Genomic DNA, 27,741 nt, shown 5'->3' with positions numbered 1-27,741 from the left:
AATCTTGACTTGACTTGGTGTAAGCCTCCCCGGCAACGGCGCCAGAAATCCTTCTTGCTACCTCTTGAGCACTGTGTTGGTTTTCCCTTCAAGAGGAAAGGGTGATGCAGTAAAGTAGCGTAAGTATTTCCCTCAGTTTTTGAGAACCAAGGTATCAATCCAGTAGGAGACCACGCTCAAGTCCCACGCACCTACACAAGCAAATAAGAACCTTGCAACCAACGCGATAAAGGGGTTGTCAATCCCTTCACGGCCACTTGCAAAAGTGAGATCTGATAGAGATGATAAGATAATATTTTTGGTATTTTTATGATAAAGACTAAAAGTAAAGAAAGCAAAATAAACGGTAAAAGAAATAACGGTAGATTAATATGATAGAGAATAGACCCGGGGGCCATAGGTTTCACTAGTGGCTTCTCTCAAGAGCATAAGTATTATGGTGGGTAAACAAATTACTGTCGAGCAATTGATAGAATTGAGCATAGTTATGAGAATATCTAGGTATGATCATGTATATAGGCATCACGTCCGTGACAAGTAGACCGACTCCTGCCTGCATCTACTACTATTACTCCATACATCAACCGCTATCCAGCATGCATCTAGAGTATTAAGTTCATAAGAACGGAGTAACGCTTTAAGCAAGATGACATGATGTAGAGGGATAAACTCATGCAATATGATATAAACCCCATCTTTTTATCCTCGATGGCAACAATATAATACATGTCGTTTCCCCTACTGTCACTGGGATCAAGCACCGCAAGATTGAACCCAAAGCTAAGCACTTCTCCCATTGCAAGAAAGATCAATCTAGTAGGCCAAACCAAACTGATAATTCAAAGAGACTTGCAAAGATAACCAATCATACATAAAAGAATTCAGAGGAGATTCAAATATTGTTCATAGATAATCTTGTTCAAAAACCCACAATTCATCGGATCTCGACAAACACACCGCAAAAGAAGATTACATCGAATAGATCTCCAAGAGAATCGAGGAGAACTTTGTATTGAGTTCCAAAGAGAGAGAAGAAGCCATCTAGCTAATAACTATGGACCCGAAGGTCTGAGGTAAACTACTCACTCATCATCGGAGAGGCTATGGTGTTGATGTAGAAGCCCTCCATGATCAATGCCCCCTCCGGCGGAGCGCTGGAAAAGGACCCAAGATGGGATCTCACGGGTACAGAAGGTTGCGGCGGTGGAAATAGGGTTTTGGCTCCTGTTCTGATGTTTCCAGGGTATATGAGTATATATAGGCGAAAAAGTCGGTCAGGGGAGCTATGAGGGGCCCACAAGGGTGGGGGCGCGCCCAGGGGGCAGGCGCGCCTCCCTGCCTCGTGGCCTCCTCGTTGATTTCTTGACGTCCACTCCAAGTCCTCTGGATCACGTTTGTTCCGAAAATCACGTTCCCGAAGGTTTCATTCCATTTGGACTCTGTTTGATATTCCTTTCCTTCGAAACACTGAAATAGGCAAAAAAACAACAATTTGGGCTGGGCCTCCGGTTAATAGGTTAGTCCCAAAAATAATATAAAAGTGTATAATAAAGCCCATTGAACATCCAAAACAGATAATATAATAGCATGGAACAATAAAAAATTATACGTTGGAGACGTATCAGCAAGCGGCATCGAGCAGCTGGGCGACCCGCTCCAGCAGGGCATCATGGCCACCCTCTGCCAGCCTGCACCTCAGCAACTCTCGTGCCATGATGACCGCGGCCCGCGTGTTCGCCTGCTCCCGGCGGGTGTGAAGTGCCGTTGCCGCAGCATAGCTTGAAGATCGCGTGGTGGCGCGGTTGCGGCGGAGCGCGAGAGGGGGCGACGGCAGTCCACGCCACCCGCGGCCGATGGCGCCGGGCAGCATGCCGGCTGCAAGGAGCATGATGTGGAGATCTTCTTGGGCGGATGGCACTGCCTGGGTGGGCCGAGCGGCCCAATGCTCAGCGTGAGCCTGCGGAGCGTCAGCCATGAGAACGGCGGAGCGGTGGCGAATCGACCGAAGGAAGAGACGCTCCGACGCACCCCTACCTGGTGCACCAAATGTTGGATTTCGGGCTCCGCGGACCCTTGATAGATTCGAACTCTAGGGTGCGTGCGAAGAACTCAACCTCTCCAGTCTGCCAACTTGCCAATCTCACGGCCTAGCTTGATGAACAGGAAGGAAATGAGACACGACAGTTTACCCAGGTTCGGGCCACCTTGCGGTGTAAAACCCTACTCCTGCTTTGTGGTGGATTGACCTCGAGGTGGGCTGACGGTGAACTAGTACAATGGAAGAACAGCCTCAGGAGGTGTGTTCTTGAGCTAACGGGGAAGAGGATGATCTGAATGATCCGTCCTCTCTACGGTGGTGGCTAGGTCCTATTTATAGTGGCTTTGGTCCTCTTCCCCAAAATGGACGCGGGAAGGGATCCCACAAAGGCCAAATTCGAAGGAAGACAATAGCACATCTTATCCTGACAAAAGTAGTCTTCGCCTGCAAAGCCTCTGGTCATGACACCGTGGTGGGCTCGGCGATGACATCCGTCCTGCCGTCCTAGCGGTCTTGGTCTTGTTGCATGGGAATGGAAACCTTTGGTTGATTCCTCGGGACTCCACGCCTGCGTTTGCCTCTTTAGCACCAAAGAGGAAACTGTTGTCCTATGCCCACTGGCAGCCGCCTAGCCTTGGTCGTCATGGCTCACGTCATCCGGACCTCACGAGGTGAAGGCTTGCATAGGAATCTCCGCTCCTCAGGAGCTAGCCTGAGGAGGCCGCTCCTTCTGGAGGTCTTGGTGTCGTCCGCCCCGTGAGGCTTGGCCCCTCGCGAGGGTCTTGAGTTGTTGATGCTGAAGGTGGGCCGTACCAGGCCATCGATGGAGCCACGCCGTGGGCCGCAGGCAGGCAAGTCTGGGTGCCCCCGTTCCAAGAACGCCGACACTAGGGTTCAAGTTTCTGTCACTCTAGCAACCCATCATCTAATAACTACTCCACAATGCATTACCTTGGCCAACTTGATCTATTTATCTTGCAATGGGAAGAGGTGCTTTGTAGTGGGTTCGATCTTACGGTGCTTGATCCCAGTGACAGAAAGGGAAACGACACGTATGTATCGTTGCTACTAAGGATAAAACAATGGGGTCTATCTCTACATAGATAGATCTTGTCTACATCATGTCATCGTACTTATTGCATTACTCCGTTTTTCCATGAACTTAATACACTAGATGCATGCTGGATAGCGGTCAATGTGTGGAGTAATAGTAGTAGATGCAGGCAGGAGTCGGTCTACTAATCTTGGACAAGATGCCTATATAATGATCATTGCCTGGATATCGTCATGATTATTTGAAGTTCTGTCAATTGCCCAACAGTAATTTGTTCACCCACTGTTTGCTATTTTTCTCGGGAGAAGGCACTAGTGAAACCTACGGGCCCCGGGTCTTCTTTCTCATATATTTCCCTTTGCGATCTACTTTTCTATTGCATTTATTTTCAGATCTATTAAACCAAAAATATAAAAATACCTTGCTGCATTTTATTTATTTTATTTGCGATCTATCTATAAATTTACTACAAATTTATCTCACGTCCGTTGGCCTATCTTGAGGTGCCGTACCCCGGAAGGGATTGACAACCCCTTTAATACATCGGGTTGCGAGGATTTGTTATCTGTGTGCAGGGGCCGTTTACGTTGTGTTGCTTGGTTCTCCTACTGGTTCGATAACCTTGGTTTCATATCTGAGGGAAATACCTACCACCGCTGTTCTGCATCATCCCTTCCTCTTTGGGGAAATACGGACGTAGCTTCAAGCGACATCATGGCTTCTCTCGAGAAAATAGCAACGGTGGGTAGACAAATTACTGTTGGGCAATTGATAAAAAAGCAAATAATTATGACGATATCCAAGACAATGATCATGCATATAGGCATCACGTCCAAGATTAGTAGACCGACTCCTGCCTGCATCTACTACTATTAATCCACACATCGACCGCTATCCAACATGCATCTAGTGTATTAATTTCACGGAAAAACGGAGTAATGCAATAAGAACGATGACATGATGTAGACAAGATCTATTCATGTAGGAATAGACCCCATCTTTTTATCCTTAATAGCAACGATACATGTGTGCCTTGCTGCCCCTTCTGTCACTAGGAAAGGACACCGCAAGATTCAACCCATTACAAAGCACCTCTTCACATTGCAAGATAAATCGATCAAGTTGGCCAAACAAAACCAAAATATCGGAGAACAAATACAAGGCTATAACAATCAAGATTGGATATTAAATCAAGGCAAATCTGATCATAAACTCACAATTCATCGGATCACAACAAACACACCGCAAAGAGTCATTACATCAAATAAATCTCCAAGAGACCGTTGTATTGAGGTACAAAGAGAGAAAAAGCCATCTAGCTACTACCTACGGACCCGTAGGTCTGAGTTGAACTACTCACGAATCATCGGAGAGGCGCCAATGAGGACGATGAACCCCTCCGTGATCGTGTTCCCCTCCGGCGGAGTGCCAAAATAGGGCTCTAGATTGGATCTCGTGGTTTTGGAACTTGCGGCGGCTGGAATAAAATTTCATCGACTCACCTAGGGTTTCTGGAGCAAGGAGGTATTTATGGAGCAAAGAGGCGGTGCGGGAGGCCACCGAGGTGGGCACAACCCACCTGGGAGCGCCTGGGGGCCCAGACGCGCCCTGGTGGGGTGTGCCCCCCTCGGGGCACCCCCCAGGTGCTTCTGGCCCATCTGGTGTCTTATAGTCCAAAAAAATCCACAAAAAGTTACGTTGCATTTGTACTCCATTTGATATTGATTTTCTGCGATGTAAAAAACAAGCAGAAAACAGCAACTGGCACTTGGCACTGTGTTAATAGGTTAGTCCCAAAAAATGATATAAAATGATTGTGAAATGATTTTAAACATCCAAGAATGATAATATAACAACATGGAACAATCAAAAATTATAGATACGTTGGAGACATATCAGCATCCCCAAGCTTAATTCATGCTCGTCCTCGAGTAGGTAAATGATAAAAACATAATTTTTGATGTGGAATGTTGTGTAACATGTTCATCACATATTCTTTCCTTTATAGCATGGACAATTGGACTTTTATATGGTTCAAAGCAATAGTCTAGTTTTGACATGAGGACTTTAATACTCAAGCACATCAACAAACAACCATGTCTTTCAAAATATCAACACTAAAGCAAGTTATCCCTAGCCCACTATGCTCAATCATTGGTCCATTCATGAAACACACTCGCATATTAGCTACACCCAATGCTCAAGTACGATCATAGTGCTCCTTAGTTGGTCCTTTATAAGAGAAGATGGAGACTCAAGTAAAAATAAAAATTGCATAAAGTAAATAGAAAGGCCCTTCGTGGAGGGAAGTAGGGATTTGTAGAGGTGCCAGAGCTCAAAGCGAGAAAGATAGAGATAAAACATTTTGGGTGGCATGCTTTTCCTGTCAATGAAAACGATCGAGTAGTTCCCAAAGCATAATTACTCATCAATATGACTCACATATCACTATCATCATATCTCAAAACTATTACCAAGAATCAAGTTTATTTTGTCCAATGATCTTCATGAAAGTTTTTATTATATGCTTTATAAGTCTCCAACGTATCTACAATTTTTGATTGTTCCATGCTATTATATTATTTGTTTTGGATGTTTAATGGGCTTTATTATACACTTTTATATTATTTTTGGGACTAACCTATTAACCGAAGGCCCAGTGCAAATTGCTGTTTTTTTTGCCTATTTCAGTGTTTCGCAAAAAAGGAATATCAAACGGAATCCAAACGGAATGAAACCTTCGAGAGAGTGATTTTTGGAACAAACGTGATCCATAGGACTTGGAGTGGACGTCAAGAAAGAAGCGAGGAGGCCACGAGGCAGGGAGGCGCGCATGCCCCCATGGGCGTGCCCCCCACCCTCGTGGGCCCCTCGCAGCTCCACCGACCTACTTCTTCCTCCTATATATATCCATATACCCCAAAAACATCCAGGAGCACCACGAAACCCTATTTCCACCACCGCAACCTTCTGTACCTGTGAGATCCCATCTAGGGGCCTTATTCGGCGCTCTGCCGGAGGGGGAAACGATCACGGAGGGCTTCTACATCAACACCATAGCCTCTCCGATGATGTGTGAGTACTTTACCTCAGACCTTCGGGTCCATAGTTATTAGCTAGATGGCTTCTTCTCTCTCTTTGGATCTCAATACAAAGTTCTCCTCGATCTTCTTGGAGATCTATTCGATGTAACTCTTTTTGCGGTGTGTTTGTCGAGATCTGATGAATTGTGGGTTTATGATCAAGATTATCTATGAACAATATTTGAATCTCCTCTGAATTCTTTTATGTATGATTTGTTATCTTTGCAAGTCTCTTCGAATTATCAGTTTGGTTTGGCCTACTAGATTGATCTTTCTTGCAATGGGAGAAGTGCTTAGCTTTGGGTTCAATCTTGCGGTGTCCTTTCCCAATGACAGCAGGGGCAGCAAGGCACGTATTGTATTGTTGCCATCGAGGATAAAAAGATGGGGTTTATATCATATTGCTTGAGTTTATCCCTCTACATCATGTCATCTTGCCTAATGTGTTACTCCGTTCTTATGAACTTAATACTCTAGATGTATGCTGGATAGCGGTCGATGTGTGGAGTAATAGTAGTACATGCAGAATCATTTCGGTCCACTTGTCGCGGACGTGATGCCTATATACATAATCATGCCTAGATATTCTCACAATTATGCACTTTTCTATCAATTGCTCGACAGTAATTCGTTCACCCACCGTAATACTTATGCTATCTTGAGAGAAGCCACTAGTGAAACCTATGGCCCCCGGGTCTATTCTCCATCATATAAGTTTCCAATCTATTTTTACTTTGCATTCTTTACTTTCAGTTTATATCATAAAAATACCAAAAATATTTATCTTATTATCTCTATCAGATCTCACTTTTGCAAGTGGCCATGAAGGGATTGACAACCCCTTTATCGCGTTGGTTGCAAGGTTCTTATTTGTTTGTGTAGGTACGAGGCGACTTGTGTGTAGTCTCCTACTGGATTGATACCTTGGTTCTCAAAAACTGAGGGAAATACTTACGCTACTTTGCTGCATCACCCTTTCCTCTTCAAGGGAAAAACCAACGCAAGCTCAAGAGGTAGCAAGAAGGATTTCTAGCACCGTTGCCGGGGAGATCTACGCCAAGTCAAGTCATACGAAGTACCCATCACAACTCTTATCCCTGGCATTACATTATTTGCCATTTGCCTCTCGTTTTCCTCTCCCCCACTTTACCTTTGCCGTTTTATTCGCCCTCTTTTTCCGTTCGTCTCTTTTCGCTTGCTTCTTGTGTGCTTGTGTGTTGGATCGTTTGTCACGATGTCTCAAGACAATACTAAATTGTGTGACTTTTCCAATACCAACAATAATGATTTTCTTAGCACTCCGATTGCTCCTCTTACCGATGCTGAATCTTGTGAAATTAATGCTGCTTTGTTGAATCTTGTCATGAAAGATAAATTCTCTGGCCTTCCTAGTGAAGATGCCGCTACACATGTAAACAACTTTGTCGATTTGTGTGATATGCAAAAGAAGAAAGACATGGATAATGATATTGTTAAATTGAAGCTATTTCCATTTTCGCTTAGAGATCGTGCTAAAACCTGGTTTTCGTCTTTGCCTAAAAATAGTATTGATTCATGGAATAAGTGCAAAGATGCTTTTATCTCTAAGTATTTTCCTCCCGCTAAGATCATCTCTCTTAGAAATGATATTATGAATTTTAAGCAACTTGATCATGAGCATGTTGCACAATCTTGGGAGAGGATGAAATTAATGATACGTAATTGCCCTATACATGGTTTGAATTTATGGATGATTATACAAAAAAATTATGCCGGATTGAATTTTGCTTTTAGAAATCTTTTAGATTCGGCCGCGGGAGGCACTTTTATGGAAATCACTTTAGGAGAAGCTACTAAACTTCTAGATAATATTATGGTTAATTATTCTCAATGGCACACCGAAAGATCTACTAGTAAAAAGGTTCATGCGATAGAAGAGATTAGTGTTTTGAGTGGAAAGATGGATGAACTTATGAAATTGTTTGCTAATAAGAGTGCTCCTATTGATCTTAATGATATGCCTTTGTCTACTTTGATTGAGAATAATAATGAATCTATGGATGTTAATTTTGTTGGTAGGAACAATTTTGGTAACAACGCTTATAGAGGAAACTTTAATCCTAGGCCGTATCCTAGTAATTCCTCTAATAATTATGGTAATTCCTACAACAACTCTTATGGAAATTTTAATAAGATGCCCTTTGATTTTGAGACTAGAGTTAAAGAATTTATGATTTCTCAAAAGAATTTCAGTGCTTTGCTTGAAGAAAAATTGCCTAAGATTGATGAGTTGGATAGGAATGTGGATAGAATTTCTCTTGATGTTCATTCTTTGAAACTTTGATCTATTACTCCTAAGCATGATATCAATGAGTCTCTCAAAGCCATGAGAATTTCCATTGATGAGTGCAAAGAAAGAACCGCTAGGATGCGTGCTAAGAAAGATTGCTTTGTAAAAGCGTGGTCTTCTAGTTTTCATGATAATAGGGATGAAGATCTAAAAGTAATTGATGGGTCCCCTATTAAATCTTTGTTTTGCAATATGAATCTTGATAATGATGGGACTGGAGATGAGTCAACTTTAGTTAAAAGGCGTCCCAATGATTCAGAGTTTTTAGATCTTGATGCAAAAATTGGTAAAAGTGGGATTGAAGAGGTCAAAACTTTACATAGCAATGAACCCACTATTTTGGATTTCAAGGAATTTAATTATGATAAATGTTCTTTAATAGATTGTATTTCCTTGTTGCAATCCGTGTTAAATTCTCCTCATGCTTATAGTCAAAATAAAGCTTTTACTAAACATATCATTGATGCTTTAATGCAATCTTATGAAGAAAAGCTTGAATTGGAAATTTCTATCCCTAGAAAACTTTACGGTGAGTGGGAACCTACTATTAAAATTAAAATTAAAGATCATGAATGTTATGCTTTGTGTGATTTGGGTGCTAGTGTTTCCACGATTCCAAAAACTTTGTGTGATGTGTTAGGTTTCCGTGAATTTGATGATTGTTCTTTAAACTTGCACCTTGCGTATTCCACCATTAAGAAACCTATGGGAAGAATTAATGATGTTCTTATTGTTGCAAATAGGAATTATGTGCCCGTAGATTTCATTGTTCTTGATATAGATTGCAATCCTACATGTCCTATTATTCTTGGTAGACCTTTCCTTAGAACGATTGGTGCAATTATTGATATGAAAGAAGGAAATATTAGATTCCAATTTCCGTTAAGGAAAGGCATGGAACACTTTCCTAGAAAGAAAATTAAATTACCTTATGAATCTATTATTAGAGCCACTTATGGATTGCATACCAAAGATGATAATACCTAGATCTATTCTTGCCTTTATGCCTAGCTATGGGCGTTAAACGATAGCGCTTGTTGGGAGGCAACCCAATTTTATTTTTGTTTCTTTCTTTTTGGTTCTGTTTAGTAATAAATAATTCATCTATCTTCTGTTTAGATGTGGATTTATGTTTTAATTAGGGTTTGTGCCAAGTAGAACCTTTGGGAAGACTTGGGTGAAGTCTTTATGATCTTGCTGTAAAAAACAGAAACTTTAGCTCTCACGAGATTAGCTACAACTTTTTACTGGAGAGTGATATTTAGTTGATTCTTTTTGAAAATGATTAATAGACAAATCCCTTACGTCCAGAAATTTATTTTAGAATTTTTGGAGTTACATTAGTATACGTTTGATACAGATTACTACAGACTGTTCTGTTTCTGACAGATTCTGTTTTTCGTGTGTTGTTTGCTTATTTTGATGAATCTATGGCTAGTATCGGAGGGTATGAACCATAGAGAAGTTGGAATAAAGTAGGTTTAACACCAATATAAATAAAGAATGAGTTCATTACAGTACCTTATGATGGTGATTTTCTTTCTTATACTAACGGAGCTCATGAGATTTTTTGTTGAGTTTTGTGTTGTGAAGTTTTCAAGTTTTGGGTAAAGATTTGATGGATTATGGAATAAGGAGTGGCAAGAGCCTAAAGCTTGGGGATGACCAAGGCATCCCAAGGTAAAATTCAAGGACAACCAAAAGCTAAAGCTTGGGGATGCCCCAGAAGGCATCCCCTCTTTCGTCTTCGTCTATCGGTAAGTTCACTTGATGCTATATTTTTATTCACCACATGATATGTGTTTTGCTTGGAGCGTCTTGTATGATTTGAGTCTTTGTTTTTAGTTTACCACAATCATCCTTGCTGTACACACCTTTTGGAAGAGACACACATGAATCGGAATTTATTAGAATACTCTATGTGCTTCACTTATATCTTTTGAGCTAAATAGTTTTTGCTCTAGTGCTTCACTTATATCTTTTAGAGCACGGTGGTGGTTTTATTTTATAGAAATTATTGATCTCTCATTCTTCACTTATATTATTTTGAGAGTATTTTATAACAGCATGGTAGTTTGCTTTGGTTATAAAATTAGTCCTAATATGATAGGCATCCAAGATGGGTATAATAAAAACTTCCATAAAAAGTGCATTGAATACTATGAGAAGTTTGATACTTGATGATTGTTTTGAGATATGAAGATGGTAATATTAGAGTCGTGCTAGTTGAGTAATTGTGAATTTGAGAAATACTTGTGTTGAAGTTTGCAAGTCCCGTAGCATGCACGTCTGGTAACCGTTGTGTAACAAATTTGAAACATGAGGTGTTCTTTGATTGTCTTCCTTATGAGTGGCGGTCGGGGACGAGCGATGGTCTTTTCCTACCAATCTACCCCCCTAGGAGCATGTGTGTAATGCTTGGTTTTTGATGACTTGTAGATTTTTGCAATAAGTATGTGAGTTCTTTATGACTAATGTTGAGTCCATGGATTATACGCACTCTCACCTTTCCATCATTGCTAGCCTCTTCGGTACCGTGCATTGCCCTTTCTCACCTTGAGAGTCGGTGCAAACTTCGCCGGTGCATCCAAACCCCGTGATATGATACGCTCTATCACACATAAACCTCCTTATATTTTCCTCAAAACAGCCACCATACCTACCTATTATGGCATTTCCATAGTCATTCCGAGATATATTGTCATGCAACTTTCCACCGTTTCATTTATTATGACACGCTTCATCATTGTCATATTTGCCTTGCATGATCATGTAGTTGACATCGTATTTGTGGCAAAGCCACCATGCATAATTTATCATACATGTCACTCTTGATTCATTGCCCATCCTGGTACACCGCCAGAGGCATTCATATAGAGTCATACTTTGTTCTAGTATCGAGTTGTAATCTTTCAGTTGTAAATAAATAGAAGTGTAATGAACATCATTAATAGAGCATTGTCCCCCAAAAAAAGAGAAAGCCAACTAAAAAAAGGCCCAACAAAAAAGAAGAGAAATAAAAAGGGACAATGCTACTATCCTTTTTCCACACTTGTGCTTCAAAGTAGCACCATGATCTTTATGATAGAGAGTCTCTTGTTTTGTCACTTTCATACTAGTGGGAATTTTTCATTATAGAACTTGGCTTGTATATTCCAACAATGGGCTTCCTCAAATGCCCTAGGTCTTCGTGAGCAAGCAAGTTGGATGCACACCCACTTAGTTTCTTTTGTTGAGCTTTCATACATTTATAGCTCTAGTGCATCCGTTGCATGGCAATCCCTAAAGAAATATTAGGAAAATTGTTTCGGCTGTCTGTGCTATCATTTTTCTGGAAGCTTTTAAGCCTGTTGTCCAGATGATGCTGCCTAAAAGTAGTTCTTTTAAATTGTTTTCTTGTGGTCTTGTTCTCTGTGTTGTTTCTGGAAACAAAGTACTCTGTATTGGATTTTTCCACTTCACACCCACACAATCGGGGTTTGATGAAATAGCCCTACTCCTTGCATTGACATCAATTGATGGGCATCTCCCTAGCCCGTTGATTAGCCGCGTCAATGTGAGACTTTCTCCTTTTTTGTCTTCTCCACATAACCCCCATCATTATATTATATTCCACCCATAGTGCTATATCCATGGCTCACGCTCATGTATTGCGTGAAAGTTGAAAAAAGTTTGAGATTACTAAAGTATGAAACAATTTCTTGGCTTGTCATCGGGGTTGTGCATGATGAGAGCATTCTTGTGTGACAAAAATGGAGCATGAACAAACTATATGATTTTGTAGGGATGAACTTTCTTTGGCCATGTTATTTTGAGAAGACATAATTGCTTAGTTAGTATGCTTGAAGTATTATTATTTTTATGTCAATATTAAACTTTTATCTTGAATCTTTTGGATCTGAACATTCATGCCACAATAAAGGAAATTACATTGAGAAATTATGTTAGGTAGCATTCCACATCAAAAATTCTGTTTTTATCATTTACCTACTCGAGGACGAGCAGGAATTAAGCTTGGGGATGCTTGATACGTCTCCAACGTATCTATAATTTTTTATTGTTCCATGCTATTATATTATTTGTTTTGGATGTTTAATGGGCTTTATTATACACTTTTATATTATTTTTGGGACTAAACTATTAACCGAAGGCCCAGTGCAAATTGCTGTTTTTTTGCCTATTTCAGTGTTTCGCAGAAAAGGAATATCAAACGGAATCTAAACGGAATGAAACCTTCGGGAGAGTGATTTTTGGAACAAACGTGATCCAGAGGACTTGGAGTGGACGTCAAGAAAGAAGCGAGGAGGCCACGAGGCAGGGAGGCACGCCTGCCCCCCCTGGGCGCGCCCCCCGCACTCGTGGGACCCTCGCAGCTCCACCAACCTACTTCTTCCTCCTATATATATCCATATACCCCAAAAACATCTAGGAGCACCACGAAACCCTATTTCCACCGCAGAAACCTTCTTTACCCGTGAGATCCCATCATGGGGCCTTTTCCGGCTCTCCGCCGGAGGGGGAATCGATCATGGAGGGCTTCTACATCAACACCATAGCCTCTCCGATGATGTGTGAGTAGTTTACATCAGACCTTCGGGTCCATAGTTATTAGCTAGATGGCTTCTTCTCTCTCTTTGGATCTCAATACAAAGTTCTCCTCGATCTTCTTGGAGATCTATTCGATGTAACTCTTTTTGCGATCTGTTTGTCGAGATCCGATGAATTGTGGGTTTATGATCAAGATTATCTATGAACAATATTTGAATCTCCTTTGAATTCTTTTATGTATGATTTGTTATCTTTGCAAGTCTCTTCGAATTATCAGTTTGGTTTGGCCTACTAGATTGATCTTTCTTGCAATGGGAGAAGTGCTTAGCTTTGGGTTCAATCTTGCAGTGTCCTTTTCCAGTGACAGCAGGGGCAGCAAGGCACATATTGTATTGTTGCCATCGAGGATAAAAAGATGGGGTTTATATCATATTGCTTGAGTTTATCCCTCTACATCATGTCATCTTGCCTAATGCGTTACTCCATTCTTATGAACTTAATACTCTAGATGCATGCTGGATAGCGGTCGATGTGTGGAGTAATAGTAGTAGATGCAGAATCATTTCGGTCTACTTGTCGCGGACGTGATGCCTATATACATGATCATGCCTAGATATTCTCATAATTATGCACTTTTCTATCAATTGCTCGACATTAATTCGTTCACCCACCGTAATACTTATGCTATCTTGAGAGAAGCCACTAGTGAAACCTATGGCCCTCGGGTCTATTCTCCATCATATAAGTTTCCAATCTATTTTTACTTTGCATTCTTTACTTTCAGTTTATATCATAAAAATACCAAAAATATTTATCTTATTATCTACATCAGATCTCACTTTTGCAAGTGGTCGTGAAGGGATTGACAACCCCTTTATCGCGTTGGTTGCAAGGTTCTTATTTGTTTGTGTAGGTACGAGGCGACTTGCGTGTATTCTCCTACTGGATTGATACCTTGGTTCTCAAAAACTGAGGGTAATACTTACGCTACTTTGTTGCATCACCCTTTCCTCTTCAAGGGAAAAACCAACGCAAGCTCAAGAGGTAGCAATCCTCCTTGGATATCTATCACTTTGGAACTAGTTTCATATGTTGCTTTTAATAAGCTCAAACAAATATAAGTGAAGAATATGAGCATCATATTTCTTTCTCTCAAATTAATCTAAGTGAAGCATGAGAGAATCTCTTCAAAGATAACAAAGCACACCGTGCTCAAAAAGATATAAGTGAAGCACTAGAGCAATTCCAAGGCTTTAAAAATTTATGTGAAGCATAAGAGCAAGCATAACATAATTTGGCTCTCCAAAATAGGTGTGTACAGCAAGGATGCTTATTAAAAATTAAAAAGAAGAAAAAACAAAGACTCATATCATACAAGACGCTCCAAGAAAAACTCATAATACATGACGAATAAAAATATAGTTCCAAGTAAAATACTAATGGTTGTTAGAAGAAAGAGCGGATGCCACTCGGGGGCATCCCCAAGCTTAGTTGCTTGATACTTCTTGAATATTATCTTGGGGTGCCTCGGGCATCCCCAAGCTTAGCCTTTTGCTAATCCTTATTCCTTCATCCATCACGATCTCACCCAAAACTTGAAAACTTCAATCACACAAAACTCAACAAAACTTCGTGAGATCCATTAGTATAAGAAAGCAAATCACTACTTTAAGTACTATTGCAAACCCATTCATATTTTGTTATTGTATTATATCTACTGTATTTTAACTTTTCCATGGCTAAAACTCTTCAAAGGAAACCATAGAATCATCAAAACAAGCACATAACACAATGAAAACAGAATCTGTCAAAAACAGAATAGTGTGTAGCAATCTGAATATTTCGAATACTTCTGAAACTCCAAATTTTTTGAACAATTAGGACAACTCGGGAAATTTGTATATCAATCTTGTGTAAAACAATTCATAGCAAAAGCATGTTTCTGGGATTTATGAAAATTGTTTTTCTGAGCGCAAAAGTTTTTGTTTTTCAACAAGATCGGATCAACTATCACCCAAATCATCCCAAAGGCTTTGCTTGGCACAAACAATAATTTAAACCACAAGAACACATCAAAAAGAGGCATAATTTGGTATTTTATTGAAAATAACAAGAAAACCAAAAAGCAAAAAGATACAAGTTGGGTTGCCTCCCAACGCGCGCTATCGTTTTACGCCCCTAGCTAGGCATAATGCGAAGGATCTAAGTATTGTCATCTTTGTTTCTAGATCCATACGATGCCCTCATGATAGATTCTTATGGTGGCTTAATTCTAGTTCTAGGGAAGTGTTCCATACCCTTCCTTAGTGGAAATTGAAATTTAATATTGCCTTCTTTCATATCAATCAGGGCACCAATAGTACGTAAAAACGGTCTACCAAGAATAATTGGACAAGACGGAGTGCAATCAATATCAAGAACAATAAAATCTATGGGCACATAATTCCTATTTGCAAGAACAAGAACATCATTAATTATTCCCATAGGTTTTTTTAATAGTAGAATCCGCCAAGTGCAAATTTAGAGAACACTCTTCAATATCAGTAAGACCAAGCACATCACATAAAGATTTCGGAATTGTAGAAACACTAGCACCCAAGTCACATAAAGCAAAACACTCATAATTTTTGATCTTGACTTTGATAGTAGGTTCCCGTTCATCATGTAATTTTCTAGGAATTGAAACCTCTAATTCCAACTTTTCTTCTAAAGCTTTCATCATAGCATCAACAATATGCTTAGTAAAAGCTTTATTTTGTTCATAAGCATGGGGTGAATTTATCATGGATTGCAACAAAGAAATACAATAAATCAAAGAGAAACTATCATAATTAAAGTCTTTGTAATCCAAAAGAGTGGGCACATCACTAGTTAAAGTTTTGACCTCCACTTTTATCAATTTTCTCAACAAGATTTTCACCCTCCGAATTATCGGGACGCCTTGTAGCTAAAGTTGACTCTTATTCAGTCCCTTTATTATCAATCATAATTTTATTAAACAAAGAATCAATAGAATAAACACCAATCATTTTAAGATCTTCATCACTTTTATGAAAGCAATCACTAGAAAATGCTTTTTCTAAAAATTCTCTTCTAGCTCTAAGCACAGCGGTTCTTTTCTTACTTTCATCAATAGAAACATAAAGAGCCTTAATTGATTCCTCAACCTTAGGCACAAAAAATTTCATCTTGAGATTTTCTACATCATGAGAAATTCTATCAATACTTCTAGACATATCATCAATCTTATTCAGCTTTTCTTCTATTGTTGCATTGAAAACTTTTTGGGTATTGATAATTTCTTTAATATTATTCTCAAGACCAGAGGTGTTCCTATTATTATTATAAGAAGGATTACCATATGAATTACTATAATTATTAGAGGAATTACTAGGAAAAGGCCTAGGATTAAAATTACCTCTATAAGCATTGTTATTGAAATTGTTTTGCGAGATAAAATTCACATCTATGGCATCACTATTTTTCTCAATCAAAGTATACAAAGGCACATCATTAAAATCAATATGGGCACTTTTATTAGCAACCAATTTCATAAGAGCATCAACTTTTTCACTCAAAGAAGAAATTTCTTCAACCAAATTAACTTTTTTACTAGTAGGAGCTCTTTCGGTATGCCATTGTGAATAATTTGCCATAATATTATCAAGCAATTTGTTGGCTTCACCCAAAGTAATTTCCATAAAAGTACCAGCCGTAGCGGAGTCTAAAAGATTTCGAGAAACAAAATTCATCCTTTCCCATAAAAAATGTGTATGATCATCCAAAGATTTAACCCATGAGTTGGGAAATTCCTTAGCATTAATTTCATCCTTTCCCAAGATTGTGCAACATGCTCATGTTCAAGTTGCTTGAAATTCATGATCTGGGTTCTAAGGGAAATAATTTTCGCGGGCAGAAAATACTTGGTAATAAAGGCATCTTTGCACTTATCCCAAGAATCGATACTATTGCGAGGCAAAGAAGAAAACCAAATTTTTGCATGATCTCGCAAAGAAAACGGGAATAATTTCAACTTCACAATATCATTGTACACATCTTTTTTCTTTAGCATATCGCATAATTCCATGAATGTGTTAATATGGGACGCGACATCCTCATTAGGAGTACCGGAAAATTAATCTTTCATAACAAGATTTAGCAAAGCGGCATTAATATCGCAAGACTCCGCACTAGTGGCGGGAGGAGCAATCGGAGTGCTAATAAAATCATTGTTGTTGGTATTGGAGAAATCACAAAACTTGGTGTTCTCTTGAGTCATCGTGACTACGCAACAAGATTGTACTCAAAAATAGATCTGATGAGAAAACGGCGAACAAAAAAGAGGGCCAATAAAACGGCAAATTTTTGTGAAGTGGGGGAGAGGCAAATGGAAAATAATGTAAATTGCAAGGAGATGAGATTTGTGGTTAGGAACCTGGTACATGTTGGTGATGTCTCCTCGGCAACGGTGCCAGAAAGTTCCTTTGATGTCGCTTGAGATGCGTGGGTGTTTCCCCAAGGAATAAGAGAGGATGCATCACAGCAACAAGAAGGTATTTCCCTCGATGATGGGACCAAGGTTATCGAACCAGTAGGAGAACCACGCAACACTATGTAAATGGTACCTGCACACAAATAACAAATACTTGCAACCCGATGTGTTAAAGGGGTTGTCAATCCCTTTCGGGTAGCGGTGCCAAAAAGTGACGTAACGATAGGATAAAATTGTAGTAGATTGATAGATGCAAATAAAAGTAAATAAAACGCAGCAAGGTATTTTTGGGTTTTTGATAATATAGATCTGAAAATAAAAGAAGCAAATAAAAGAAAAGGCAATTGGCAATATGGATCTGAAAGTATATGATAGCAAAATAGACCCGGGGGCCGTTGATTTCACTAGTGGCTTCTCTCGACAAAATAGCAACGGTGGGTAGACAAATTACATGAGCAATTGATAGAAAAGAAAATAATCATGACGATATCCAAGACAATGATCATGTATATAGGCATCACGTCCAAGATTAGTAGACCGACTCCTACCTGCATCTACTACTATTACTCCACACATCGACCGCTATCCAGCATGCATCTAGTGTATTAAGTTCATGAAAAAATGGAGTAATGCAATAAGAACGATGACATGATGTAGACAAGATCTATTCATGTAGGAATAGACCCCATCTTTTTATCCTTAATAACAATGGTACATGTGTGCCTTGCTGCCCCTTCTGTCACTGGGAGAGGACACCGCAAGATCAAACCCATTACAAAGCACCTCTTCACATTGCAAGATAAATATATCAAGTTGGCCAAACAAAACCCAAATATCGGAGAAGAAATATGAGGCTATAACAATCAAGATTGGATATTAAATCAAGGCAAATCTGATCATAAACTAACAATTCATCGGATCCCAACAAACACACCACAAAGAGTCATTACATCAAATAGATCTCCAAGAGACCGTTGTATTGAGATACAAAGAGAGAAAATGCCATCTAGCTACTCCCTACGGACCCGTAGATCTGAGTTGAACTACGCACGCATCATCGGAGAGGCACCAATGAGGATGATGAACCCCTCCGTGATCGTGTTCCCCTCCGGTGGAGTGCCGGAATAGGGCTCTAGATTGTATCTCGTGGTTCTGGAACTTGCGGCGGCTGGAATTAAATTCCGTCGACCCCCCTAGGGTTTCTGGAGCAATGAGGTATTTATAGAGCAACGAGGTGGTGCGGGAGGCCACCGAGGTGGACACAACCCACCTGGGCGCGCCTGGGGTCCCAGGCGCGCCCTGGTGGGTTGTGCCCCCCTCGGGGCACCCCCAGGTGCTTCTTTGGCACATCTAGTGTCTTCTGGTCCAAAATAATCCACAAAATTTTTCGCTGCATTTGGACTCCATTTGATATTGATTTTCTGCGATGTAAAAAACAAGAAGAAAACAACAACTGGCACTTGGCACTATGTCAATAGGTTAGTCCCAAAAAATGGTATAAAATGATTGTAAAAAAATCCAAGAATGATAATATAACAGCATGGAACAACCAAAAATTATAGATACGTTGGAGACGTATCAGATTGCATGTTGTCAAGCTCTTCTGGAAGAGGCCCAGCAATCCCAAGAGCCTCCCAGCGCCAGCAGCTCCATAGGCGGAGACGGGTACCGTGCCCGCGGGTTGGGACACTTGGAATGAACAGCCGCAAGGGTGCTATGCTGATCATGGAGTCCGGAAAGACCGGCGTCGAAAGGCCGCCAGCTCTGCCTTTTAGCCTATATTTTATTATAATTGTATGCAAATGTCTCATATTCACATTTTAATTCACTAAGCATATGTAGGTCATGAGTGTTTTGGGCGTTGCCACATGTGGCATTTTAAATTATCCTGAGTATGTAAGACAATTATTAATCGTTGTCATTGTAAATTTGCCTCAATGGCAAGCAGAGCGGGCACTGGGACGCTAGAGCGGAGCATGCCGCGGCTGCCTCAATGGCAAGCAAAACGCGCGGATAGACGCGAGCAGAGCACACCGCGGTCGCCTCAACGACGAGCAGAGCACGCCGAGACCGCCTCAACGGCGAGCAACCACACATGTATATTGCAATTTTGGTCAACCTTCTGGCACCCCGTGGGAGGCGCAACGGCGCATCCATCAGACACGATGGTGATATCTGGACCGTGTGTGATAGTGGGCAGACACTACACGTACAACCGAGAACACGGGCCCACGTATGCTATCCGGGAACCGTTTTGGGCTTCCGATGCGTGTGCGATGCGTGGCTTATGGTTGATCCATAAGAACTGTTTGCGATGAGCCAGAACAACAGAAACGGGCAGCCATATGAAGGTGTGTTTCGGGCTTCGAGCCCAGAACCATCAATATATTTTGACCTTGTTTCTCGTCACATTCCAGATTACAGTGCAATAAGTAATTGCAAATATGTTCACACCGATCAAACCTAAATGTGTTCACACTTAGCACTGGGCTATAAAAACTACCCACTCAAAAATTACTTCACAGTTCCTCTCATCATCTCCCACAAAACATGTCTTTCCTGTCAAGTCATTCTGCCATGACCGGTAGGAGGAGTTTTGGGTCAACATATAAGCAGGGAGCAAAGACCAAGGCCGCAGAAGCACTAGAGAGGTCCAGCCGCTACGTGGAAGCCGCATCAGAGATGTCCTAGCGCGTCGCGGAGCCCTCGAACGTGCTCTCACCGGCACGCGAGGGCTCTCACAAGCTTACTCACCGCGTCGGCGATCGCAACGAGCTGGCAGTGCTGAAGTCCTTGGCTAGCGACGACGACATTCTCGTTGGCCTAATTAAGCAGCAGGAGCTGGTCGACGACTTGATGAAGCTGCTCGAGATTAGCGATGCCTCAGTTGAGAAGGCGACCAGCCTCGTCAAGCAACGCATGGGTGACAATGCGAAGCTCCTCAAGGCGCTCACAGAGACGGAGGAGGAGGCCGTCGGTTGGAAGAAGCTGCATGAGCAGAGAAGTGCCTCAGGGATGACGTTGAAAGCGGTCGTCGAGGAACTGATGGGTGACTTGAGGAAGCTCTGGATCGAGCGCGAGCAAGAGGTGGAGGAACCAGTCGCTGCTATCAAGCAAAGTCGTGAGGAATTAAAGGAGCTGGAGGATCTCGTCGCCCGGCAATCCATCGAGGAGTAGAGACTAGCGATCCAGATCGTTCTCTGTGATTTCCTTCTTCTCTTGCCCCCGTGTCTTCCGGGCTTTGCCGCATGTGGTATTTAAATTATCTGGAATATGTAAGACAATTGTTATCCGCGCCATTGTAAATTCTGTTGGGGAACGCAGTAATTTCAATGAAATCCTACGCACATGCAAGATCCATCTAGGTGATGCATAGCAACGAGAAGGGAGAGTATTGTCCACGTACCCTCGTAGACCATAAGCGGAAGCATTATGACAACGCGGTTGATGTAGTCGTACGTCTTCACGATCCGACCGATCCTAGCACCGAAGATACGGCACCTCCGCGATCTGCACACGTTCATCTCGGTGACGTCTCATGAACTCTAGATCCAGCTGAGGTCGGGGGAGAGTTGCGTCAGCACGACGGCGTGGTGACGGTGATGATGAAGCTACCGGCGCAGGGCTTCGCCTAAGCACTGCAACGATATGACCGAGGTGGAAATCTGTGGAGGAGGCACCGCACACGGCTAAACAATCAACTTGTGTGTCTATGGGGTGCCCCCCTCCCCCGTATATAAAGTAGTGGAGGAGGGGGAGGGTCGGCCCTCTCATGGCGCGCACAAGGGGGGAGTCCTACTCCCGGTGGGAGTAGGATTTCCCCTTCCCTAGTTGGAGTAGGAGAGGAAGGAAGGAGGAGAGAGGGAGAAGGAAAGGGGGCCGGCCCCCCACCCAATTTGGATTGGGCTTGGGGGGCGCGGCCTCCACCTAGCCGCCTCCTCCTCTCTCCCACTAAGGCCCAATAAGGCCCATAGACTCCCCGGGGGGTTCCGGTAACCCCCTGGTACTCCGGTAAATGCCCGAACTCACCCGGAACCATTCTGATGTCCAAACATAGCCTTCCAATATATCGATCTTTATGTCTCGACCATTTCAAGACTCCTCGTCATGTCCGTGATCACATCCGGGACTCCGAACAACCTTTGGTACATAAAAACACATAAACTCATAATACCAATCGTCATCGAACATTAAGCGTGTGGACCCTACGGGTTTGAGAACTATGTACACATGACTGAGACTCATCTCCGGTTAATAACCAATAGCGGAACCTGGAAGCTCATATTGGTTCCTACATATTCTACGAAGATCTTTATCGGTCAAACCGCATAACAACATACGTTGTTCCCTTTGTCATCGGTATGTTACTTGCCCGAGATTCGATCGTCGGTATCTACCTAGTTCAATCTCGTTACCGGCAAATCTCTTTACTCGTTCTGTAATGCATCATCCTGTAACCTCATTAGTCACATTGCTTGCAAGGCTTATAGTGATGTGCATTACCGAGAGGGCCCAGAGATACCTCTCCGACAATCGGAGTGACAAATCCTAATCTCGATCTATGCCAACTCAACAAACACCATCGGAGACACCTGTAGAGCATCTTTATAATCACCCAGTTACGTTGTGACATTTGATAGCACACTAAGTGTTCCTCCGGTATTCGGGAGTTGCATAATCTCATAGTCATAGGAACATGTATAAGTTATGAAGAAAGCAATAGCAATAAACTAAATGATCGTAGTGCTAAGCTAACGGATGGGTCAAGTAAATCACATCATTCTCTAGTGATGTGATCCCGTTCATCAAATGACAACTCTTTGTCCATGGCTAGGAAACTTAACCATCTTTGATTAACGAGCTTGTCAAGTAGAGGCATACTAGTGACACTCTGTTTGTCTATGTATTCACACATCTACTAAGTTTCTGGTTAATACAATTCTAGCATGAATAATAAACATTTAGCATGGCATAAGGAAATATAAACAACAACTTTTTTATTGCCTCTAGGGCATATTACCTTCAATCTCCCACTTGCACTAGAGTCAATAATCTAGATTATATTATAATGATTCTAACACCCATGGAGTCTTGGTGCTGATCATGTTTTGCCCGTGAGAGAGGCTTAGTCAACGGGTCTGCAACAGTCAGATCCGTATGTATCTTGCAAATCTCTATGTCTCCCTCCTTGGCTTGATCGCGGATGGAATTGAAGCGTCTCTTGATGTGCTTGTGTAACATCCCAAATTTTCAATTTGGAATGTTATACATAGATCATTCTTGCATATCATATTTTATTGCATTTTGTTTTGTGATCCTAGAAATTCTATGCAACTCAAGGACCCACGGAGAGAGTTGGGGATTTCGTTATTTTCATATTTGGGTTTTCTCAAATTTTGAAAATAGGATCATTTGTTTTAATTATTTTTCTCTCCGAAAATATTTCATATCAAAATATATGAGAGGAGATAATACGACTTCTCCACAAATAATGAAATATTAGAGGAAAAATATTAAAAACAAATATTTGATTTTATTTGGATTTTATTTGAATTAGGAAAATACGCGTTTTTCAAAAATTGCATTTTAGGCCCAAATAAATGTTCATCTTGTCCGGCTTATCTTTAGAGGACGGGGAAATTTTATTTCGGGATTTTTGGAGTCCGTTTAGTATTTCTTTTCTTACTTTTTCTGCATGTTCGAATTATTTAAAAAAATGTCAACCGACTCTGGGCCGTACCCGAGTGGGACTCTTCGGGCCGGCCTTTAAAAGCACGAGACCCCGAGCCCCAGCGCCGCCAGCCCACCCGAAACCCTAGCCGATCCGCCGCCACCTCGGGATCCGCGCCGTCGCCGCCCGACCCGCGCCGCCACCCACGCCGCCCCGTCGCCCGTCGCCGCCAACCACCGCCGCCGGAGCCGTTCGCCGGAGTTAGAGGTAGCCGCCAGTTTTTTTTATAAAACTGATCGGTTTTATTTCGTAAACCCTAGTTTCGGTTTTGTTTAGATCGGTTTGGTTTATTTTTTTGGTTTATTTATTTTGCGGACGTTCGTCCGTATGTTCGTTTTAATGAACGGTTTTCGTCGTTTAACCGCAGACAGCGAACGTTCGTTCGTTAGCTTGTTCGTCAGTTTTTCTTTTTGTCGGATTTTCCGCGATTAATTTCGATCGCGATTTCTGATCCGGTTTTCGTTTCAGTTTAACTTTTCGCTCGTTTATCGGAATCAGGCGATTCAAGCGCCTAGAGTTTCATCTCGAAACCCTCTTTCTGTTTAACCAACTCAAACAAGTTTTTGCTACTGTAAAATTTGACTTAGGTCCAGATTAGTAAACGAAGCTTGTTTCTTTCGCCGTTTGAGTTTCGTTGCTTCGTTCGATTTGATTCTTTTTGCAAACCGGAGTTCTTAAGTTGAACTTTCTAGTTAGATCTCTTATTTTGAGTTTTATTCGTGCACCCTTGCTTGATTGCTTATGTATGTATTGTTTGTTTGCGATAGAGTACCCGGAGTGCGAAGCGTGCTACTACGAGTCTCTAGGTTTCACGGAACATCAGCAAGGCAAGTAACACTTTGATCATACCTCTTTACCACCCAGTTTTATTGCACTAGATCAATCCTCAAACTATTGCATGATTAGGATCTGATTAATATGTGGGTTTTGGGAAGTAGATGAGGTAGTACCTATTGCCCTGTTTACTATCAAACCTTTGGGAGTTACTTCTACGTTTGCTTATATTGCTATGCTATGCTCGTAGATGTGGATTGGGTTTGTGTGTATTTCATGACAGATGTGAGATTGTTAATTGATGGATCAACTTAAGGTGGCTACTTTAATTTACATCTGGGTGGATTGAGGCACCTGGAGAACCCAGTGTTGCCTGTATTTTTGGATATCCCGGAGTACCCGTGTGATCATCCTATGAACCGCCACCTAGGCTCAAAGGGATCATGAGATTATTCATGCTAGAAACTTCCGTGTGCAGCCACAAGCTATTATGGGCTCTAGCATAGTTGAGTAGGTTACATGATCTCTTGAAGAGGTGGGCTAGCAGATGTAGGGGAAAGTAGGTGTAACTGTCCACCCGGAGTAAAGAGTATTGTTTCTGAAAGACTGTGTCTCGGTCATCCGTTTCTCAAACACCATGTAGTGCGAGAAATCAAGCGGAGGCGATCGAGTCTTGTGGGGAAAAGTGCACAAACCTCTGCAGAGTGTACAAACTAATCATGGTTAGCCGTGTCCCCGGTTATGGACGTCTTGAGTATCTAGTTCTTGGATTATCATGTGAATCTCATCATCATGTTACTTAATTTAATTTGATTGGGTTAATCACGTTCTTAATTGGGATTGAGTTGGAGGTACCTTCTCAATGTTTAACAACCACCATGATAGTTAAATAAAATTTATTCCTTTGTGGTAGGGAAAAATTGGCTTTTCGCAAAACTGTAACCATAGAGCTTTCCACCAGCCAAATATGCATGTAGTGATAGCATTATTCTGTTCATTACTCTCTATGTGTTACTTGCCAGCATATTCCATGTGCTGACCCGTTTTCGGGCTGCAATGTATCATGTTGCAGACTTTTCAAACGACGAGTAAGGAGCCTTAGGTCATGGTCTTATACTCAGTGATGCCGTTGGAGTTGATGGACTCACTTTATCTTCCAAGCCTTCCGCTGTTATCGTTTTTAGACGGCCTTAAGCCATATTTATTTGTATTGAGTTCTCTTGAACTACTCGATGTAATAAGTGTGTGATTGCTACTCTATTATAAATCCTTCAAGTACTGTGCGTGTCAGCATTACCGATCCAGGGATGACACTGATGCACAGAGACTAGACTGTTTGAGGTCTGGTCGCTACAAAGATGGTATCAGAGCACACACTGACTGTAGGACACGACCACTAAGCTAAATCCCTAGATCACTACTCTCTTCTCATTTCTGACTCCTCTCCTTCTCTTCCACTCTTTTAGGATGGCGGATGCAAGGAACAAGTTCACGCAACCGGATGAGGATACACCTTTTGGATGACACTTGAAGGAAGTCACTAAGTACCTGAACATCGGAAATACCAAGCTTCACCGGAACCTACAACGCCACACTACCAGAAGAGGAGCGCTGGATGATTCAAGTTCAAATTCCAGGAAGGACGTTCACGCCAGTCACTGAGCCCATAGAGTTTTCCTTTGATGCACCAACCTGGAGTCTAGGAAAGAGCATGGCAGCCCACATCACCATGGGACGCATTGGAGAAGTGTACCACAATGATCTCAAGGATACTATCTATCAGATTTGTGGGCGCCGGGACGAGCAATGGGAGATGATCAGCACCAGGAAGGATAGATCTATTGCAGCTTTCATTCAGGAGTTAAACCAGCACATTCGTCGCCAGGAGAACCAGATGTGCGCAGACATGATAGAACTGAAGAAGGCAAAGACTAGGATCATGGAACTGGAGGAAGAACTCAAGGCTACACGCGAGGATTATATGGAGGAAATCGTCGCACTAGTGGAGAAGAATGGCGACCTGACAAAGAAGCTAGGAGTTTTCATGGGAGACCCAGCACCAGGAGGAGATGATGACGATTCTACTTGCCCGGAGAACTACATCATCATCGACGACACTGACTCGGACCCCAGTGATGATGATTGGGAGGATGAAGCCGGAGCAGATATCATGGAGTCTTCGACTGAGCAATTTTTCTAGTAGACCACCAAAATTAGTAGTAGTATTCCACCATGTATATAGTATAGTCCAAGCACTTTGTAACGATAGTTAGATCGATTGTATGCCTTGTTTGAATTGATTGGAGTGATATGATTGTGATTGTCTCATGTGCATATGGGTAGTGTTTTCCCCTCAGACCTAATAGTTTTGGAGTCGCAAGGTTTGGATGTGATTTTGGGAATGGATTGGCTATCGAAGTATAGAGGAAACATCGATTGCGCCAGTAAGACGATTTTGCTTACTACCCCAGAAGGAAGAAGGATTAAGTATGTATCCCGGCATGTGCCGAAGAGGACTCAAGTGAATTCCTTATCAGGAGTTGTGCAGGAGGAGGTGCCAGTGGTGAAGGATTTCCCTGACGTATTTCCAGAGGAGTGCCAGGCATGCCACCGGATAGAGACATCGAGTTTTTGACTGAGCTTTTGCCAGGCACTGGGCCAATATCTAAGAGACCGTACAGGATGCCCGCTAAGGATTTGGAAGAAATTAAGAAGCAGATTAAGGAGTTACTGGATAAAGGATATATTCGCCCAAGTTCGTCACCTTGGGGATCACCCGTACTTCTAGTGGAGAAGAAAGATGGATCGTTGAGGATGGTTGTTGATTATCGTGGATTGAATGAAGTAACAATCAAGAACAAGTACCCACTGCCGATGATCAATGATCTGTTTGACCGACTACAAGGAGCTAAAGTATTTTCCAAGATTGATTTGCGATCAGGATACCACCAGTTGAAGATTCGAGAGCATGATATACCCAAGACAGCTTTTACCACAAGGTATGGGCTATATGAGTACACCGTTATGTCATTTGGCCTGACTAACGCACCCGCCTATTTCATGAACATGATGAACAAAGTGTTTATGGAGTTTTTGGATAAGTTCGTCGTAGTATTCATTGATGATATTCTGGTCTATTCGAAGAATGAAGAAGAGCATAAGGAGCATTTGCGTTTGGTACTTGGAAAGCTCAGAGAACATCAGTTATATGCCAAGTTCAGCAAGTGCGAGTTTTGGTTGAAGGAAGTTGGATTCCTTGGACATGTTATATCCGGAGAAGGAATAGCAGTAGATCCCACCAAGGTTAACACTGTGACAAATTGGGAGTCACCCACGACCGTTGGAGAAATCCGGAGTTCTCTGGGACTCGCAGGATATTACCGGAGATTCATCGAGAATTTCTCGAAGATTGCAAAGCCTATGACGGAGTTGTTGAAGAAGGACACCAAATTCAATTGGACTGAGGAATGTGAGGCTAGTTTCCAGGAGTTGAAGAAACATTTGGTTACAGCGCCAGTGTTGATTTTGCCAGATCAACGCAAGGATTATGAAGTATATTGTGACGCTTCTCGTCGAGGACTTGGAGCAGTGCTAATGCAGGAGGGAAGAGTTGTTTCATATGCCTCACGACAGCTTAAACCCCATGAGTTGAATTATGCTACACATGATTTGGAGTTAGCAGCCGTAGTACA

The sequence above is a fragment of the Aegilops tauschii genome, chromosome 7, assembly GCF_002575655.3.
Source record: "Aegilops tauschii subsp. strangulata cultivar AL8/78 chromosome 7, Aet v6.0, whole genome shotgun sequence".
Taxonomy (NCBI): domain Eukaryota; kingdom Viridiplantae; phylum Streptophyta; class Magnoliopsida; order Poales; family Poaceae; genus Aegilops; species Aegilops tauschii.
The sequence above is the reverse complement of the archived record's forward strand: the minus strand, read 5'-3'. Positions refer to the sequence as shown.